This window comes from Eublepharis macularius, chromosome 8, assembly GCF_028583425.1.
Source record: "Eublepharis macularius isolate TG4126 chromosome 8, MPM_Emac_v1.0, whole genome shotgun sequence".
Lineage (NCBI taxonomy): Eukaryota > Metazoa > Chordata > Lepidosauria > Squamata > Eublepharidae > Eublepharis > Eublepharis macularius.
Window position 1 is genome coordinate 90,468,184 of NC_072797.1, and position 6,000 is coordinate 90,474,183.

Sequence of the window (6,000 nt, forward strand, 5' to 3'; positions counted from 1 at the left end):
GAGGGGATAGAGGCAGTCTTTTTTGAAGAATTTCTGAATTAGCTCCACAAATGCTTCAATAATTGGAAGCACCACATGGTAAATAAATTGTACGTAGGCCCCAAAAACTTAATTAAAGGATTCCATGTTTGGGCCATTAGCAGTCTATCGTTTAGCACAGGAAGTGTAATTATAGGTGTTTGTGAGCTGGTTCTGCTGGCTGCTGTGTGTGCAGGAGAGAAAATAGCAAAAGCATACACTTGCTTATATTTAGAAAAGAAATAAGAGTTTTTTATAGTAGGAACTTCATACTCTGATAGGAAAGGTGAAAAGACAGATCTTAACTACCTATCTAGTCTAAGGATGGACATGGATGCCAGGACAAGGCCTGCATCCATGCTACCAAGATGGAGGGAAGAGAAGAGAGAGGTGTTGCCTGGAACAATGCCAGAAAGAGAAGTGAGGGGGAGGAAGTCAGGAGGAAGAAATCCTGAGAACAGCAATCTACATATCAAAGGACAATCAGAGCAGTAAACAGCAAACAGTAAACAGAGTGCCCTGACCTCTCTATCTTTCTAACTCTTTGGTTTGTCCTCTGAAACCTGAGGAAAGGAACAGCACTGAATCCTCCTCTTCCAACACCACAGAGGTGGGGTTGCTGGCCTAAAGATGCCTCAAGATGCAATCTTGGGTTTGGGTTGTGAGGAGGAAACATCAGTCGCCAATGATTGTACCATTCTGAGCATTTGTTCAGAGTATAGCTGGAAATTCTCTATTGGAGAGAGAGATTCCTGATCACCAATAGCGTCATCTGGTGATGGATCTGATACAAGGCTGGAACTATACTCCAATGGCCTTGACTTTAGAGTCAGATCCAGAGAGGTAAGCTGAAGGAGGAGGCAGCGAAGTAGAGGGCCTAGGATTTGATTTATTTATTTATTTATTTAATTAATTAATTAATTAATTCAATTTATAGCTCCCCGTGAATGGACTCAGGGGGGTTGTCTGATCTATGGATACTTAATTCTGGAAATTGGAGCTATTAACAGACAAGATAGGTCTTTCTAAGCACCTGAAAAATACCCCGGGTTTGCAGAAAAATCTGAAATCTAATTTTTTTTTTAGATTGATAAAAGAAGAGTCTGTAACTTTAGCCAGATGCCCTCAGTGGTTGTTGCTAGGCAACCATAACAGTTTAGACAGTAATCCAGGCTTGATGTCTGTCAGTAAAAGGCAAGGGCTATTTCCAGGGCTGTTTTGGCCTTTGAAGGAGGCCTCATTGGATCTAGGTCCAGCAGCAACCACTGGACAACTGGATACCACATGACTTGCAAGAAGCATACTTTGTATCTGCTCCTAGACAAGGTCGGATAGGTGGTTGTTGGAGATTACAAATTGCTTTTCTACTTAATTGGCAAGCAGTGCTAGCCTACCTGTTCTGCAGAGCACAAAAAGAAGTACTTCACTTGTAGGAGTTGGCAGTAGGCTTATCAACTTTCAGGAGGGTCCTGCAGTTCTCCCCAAATGACAATTGATTCCAGACCTCAGAGATCATTTTTTGGGAGGAAATAGCAGCTTTGTAGGGTAGACTGTATGTAGGGCTACCAGGCCTCTCACTAGCAGACCTAGAATTTGTTTTATGGCAACATTGTCTGTGCTGATATGGAACACCCAGAAGTGTTATAGGATAGCTCTAGGAATAGTCAGAAATTCTATGGTGAGTTGCTATTAAAATTTCTTTTTACTTTTGCCACCTCTTGGGGCAGCGGTGAGCAACTAGAACTGCCAGCAGAAGGTTTCCCACTATGGTGGGAGATCTGGCAGCCCTACCAACTCATATTTATACATTAGAGAGAGACATACATTCCCATACTGAATCAGACTTCCTTTTGCACATCCTTAGCATAAATGGCTAATGTAAATTACATTTTTTATTTATTGTCTGCTTACAGATTGCCTAACTTGAATTGTCTGTTGCTAGGAAGTTGCTTTTTTCCTGATTGTGTTAGTTTAGAGACAAAAGTTGCTTGCTGTGCTGCTTGCTAGTCTTTCCTTATATATTATTAAGAGTTGTTCTTGGGGGGGGGGTTGCTTCAAGTAGTTGCTTGGTGTTTATTTACTTGTTGCTTCTTGGGGGGGGGATTGCTTAAGCAGTTACTTGCTTGTTCATTTACTTGTTACAGTGTCCCTTGTGTCAGTTTGGTTTTGATGGGATTCTCTAGTTTGATGTTAGTTCCCTTGATTCAGCTCTTGTGGGATTCTCTGGCTTGACATTGGTACAGGTGGGATTCTGTTTGACATCATTTCTGTTGCTTCAGTTCTGGTGGGCTTTTCTCTGTTTTGACACTAGTTTGATGTTGGTTTCCTTGCTTCATTTTGGTTCTGTTATATTTACAGCTAGGGCCAAGTTACAAGTGATGGCTTCCCTAGGTTTAAATCCCTGTCTCCAGACACCATTGATTTGTAGATTTTTAACACAGAGCCATGAGGCCCCTCCAGAACAGGCAAGCAGTGAGGCAGCCCTAGTCGAGTGGGCTTGCTTTCCTCCTGCTCTTGCCTCCTTTTGCAGGAAGAAGGCAGGCGACCTGGTCAGTGAGCCCCATGCGGTGTCTCCCTACTGTTAACTACACCCACCAAACATGTTCAAGGTGCAAGACACTGCTGGGCTGTTCTCTGTGCCTGGGGGTGTCACTTGGCAATCATCACTGTGTACAAAAAGGAACAGATTTTGAATTATAAGTTGCCTTGTATTTCTTACTTTTGAAAAGCAGGGTCAAAGTGTTCCTCAGGAATATCAGAGTGACGTTAACTATCTGGGAAGGGGGTGTGTGCATTGTGAAAACATCCCAAATGAAAGCAGATTCTGCCCAGTTTACAGACCCTGCACAGTGTTCTGACAGCAATGAATTCAGGAAACTTTCCAAACTGGAAGGAGCCAGGATGGGGGGAGGACTAAACACCTCCATTTCCTTGTGTCTGATGAAGCCCAGTGCGTCTGCCCTACCCTCCCTCTCCCTGGCCTCTGTGCGAAGAAGCACTGCTGAAGCTGAGTCTTCTTTCCCCTCCCCATACACAGATTCAGCACTAGGCTGGGCGAGGGGAGGCAGGGCAGGCTGCACTTGTCTGCCTGATGATCAGCGAGATGTGGGGAGCTGGATCTCAGTCTGCCTCTGGCATCTTCCTCAGACGAGCTGGCTGGTCAGTTAGCCCGTTTGCCCCGCTGTGTGCCTGTTCTTGAGGGGGCCTCGCAGCTCTGCGTTAAAAAACTACATATCAATTAAAATGGTGTCGGCAGACACGGGTTTAAATCTAGGGAAGCCGTCACTTGTAGCTTGGTCCATAAATTTAATCTAAATAAGAGAAATGAATCCCCCCCCAGGTTTTTATTTCATTTAATAAACTCAAACATATAAATAAAAACATAACTGCATCATATAGTCATCCAAATCATCTCTCTACAATCACCCACTACTTCAGTCATCAGAGAAATGAATGTTATAGTGACTCTAGGCCCGTTGGTTCTGTTCTGCCTTGTTTCTGATCTGATGCTGGTTCCCTTGTTTCAGGTTGGTTCTGTTGGGCCTTGTTGGTTTAGCTTGCATTAGAACTTGCATTGGGACTGGCTTTTGGCCAGGGGTTGCCCTTTTGCTTAAGGTTTCTTTGTCCTAGAAAGCCTTGGACTATTTCCCCCATAGGAAACAATGGAGAGTGGCTGGGGACAGCTTGTTCAGGGGCCCATAGAACTGGACTCCAGGGTCCAATCGGACTTAAACGGGGTGTGTGTGGAATGAGGGGACAGGAAGGAGTAGGTTTCCTGCAAGTTTGGTGGAGTTTGCTTGAACAGAATCTGACCCAGATGCCAGGAATACTGAATATTTATGGCATTCCTGATACTCAGATCCAAATTATACTGATTTTTTTGTTGTTGTATACTCCTAGAGGCATCCCATTCCCCCATTTTTTCTTCCCCTCACTCCTCTACCATGGTCTGTCTGTCATACTCCCTCCACTTTTGTTCCCACAGTATCTTTTGCCCTTCCTTTTGTCTCCTCTCTCAACCCATCCTTTCCCTTCCCACTGCTTGGCCTTTGGGCCAGTAACTTACTAGGCCACCTACCGGCAGTACCACTGCTGCTGCTCACTCTACCTTGGCTGCCTGGCTTACGTTCATGTGTGTTAGCTCCCTCTCCTTCTCCCCCACTGACAGAAGCCTAGTGAGGTTGGCTTAAGAGGCAGGGAGGGGGCAATGACTTCCACTCCTCCCCATGCTTGGAGCACTGGCACCTTGGGGGTGAGCTACTGCAGTGGCCGCTCTTCCACCTGCCAGCTAAAATAAAAGTGATAGGGATGGCTTCAGTCACCTTGGTGTGTGTGTGGGGTGGTGGTGGTGGTACTCCTACTCTCCCCCCCCCAGTGCTGCCACCTTAGGGATGAGCAGAACTGGCCGCTCTTTCTCCCCACCTGCTGGACAGCAACTCCTGTAAGATCATTTGGTTTTTTTTTTACTCCTCCTATGTAAGGTTTAGGATTTTTCTGCAAACCTGGGGGGTCCCTCACATTTGGAGGAAAATGGTTTTCTTACTGTGGCTCTGTTCTGTGAATTTAAGTGTCCACAGATAGGGCCACATTGAGAATTAGACATATTGATGGAGAGCCTGTATCTAGAGTGTAGGCCCATGATCTTGGATACCCATGTTTAATCCCCCACTCTGCCATGGAAAATTGCTGGGTGACCTTGGGGCAGTGACATACTCTCAAGCCTCTCACAGCGTTGTGAGGAAAAATGGAGGAGATTAAAATGACGTGAGCTGCTTTGGGTCTTCACTGGGGAGAAAGGCAGGGTATAAATGAAGTAACATTTTAAAAAGTAAAATAAATAAATTTAAGCCTGTATATGTGCTGGTAAATTGAAATAGATACTGGGTAGCTAATCAGGGCCAAGAAAAACCAAACCAAAAATTCAAGGGTTGTAGAGTTAACCAATAAAACAGAAGGTTGGAGAATATAACAACCTTATTAGCCTTCTAGTACAGGTAGACAAGAACCATAAAAAGCTAGCATTTTCAATCCTTCTGTCAGGTCAGCGTCCAGGCGTGGCTGCACCTGACGTACTAGCGCCTGTTGTGGGTCTTCGGGTGGTGTCTTTGACCTCCTTAGGCTGAGGCCTCTTGGCTTCTGCCTTCCCACCACTTGTCAAAGGTTTATGGGCGGCAGCCTGCAGGCCCCAATCGGGCGTTAGGTTTATGGCTGGGGGGTGGGGGATACATCACCCTCACTCCCTCTTGTCCATTCCTCTGCCCTGCTTGCCTCTGGCCAGTTCTCCAACTCCCTTCCTGGTCTGTCACACTCCCTCTCCTCTTCTCCTTCACACACTTGTACCAACTCCTTCTCCATCTCTCTCCTCCTCACGCCTAACTCTCCACCCCTGCTTGTGTGTATGCTTCCCTTATATGCCTTCACCCATTCCTGGCTCCACCTGCCAGCTATGCCTCCAACACTCTAGCCAGGGCCCTGGCTGGCCCAGGCAGCCACACCTGAGGTTGCTGTGTTGGCTACTCTGGGGATTCCCACCTCTGCCTTCTTTGCTGGCTGCAGTGCTTCCTCTGCTGGTTGCCTCAGGCAGCCCCACTTGTGGTTGCTTTGCTCCCAACCTATCTTGACCTTTGCTAACCCCTTTTGCCTGCCTGCCAGTTGGGGAGTGGCCCGGTGCTGCCTTGGCTGCCTTTCCTCCACTGCTGGTAAGGTTGCTGGCTGGGTTGCTGCTGGCTGGCTGTCCCTGCCTCTTGTGTCTTCTCCTTCTGGTTGGGCCCCCTCCTGGTTACCCTCTCTCTCTCTGCCTGGGCTCCCAGCCTCCCACTGGAGGGTGGGGCTGGCTGGCCTCCACCTGCCCTGTTTGACTCTCTGAGGCTTGAGTGTCTCTTTACCTCCCTCTGTTGCTGGCAAGTTTGGGACCTGGTCTGTTGGTGCGGCTGAGTAGCTGCCTCCCGGCTGTCCTCCCGGCAAGTCTGGGGGCTGAGCCTC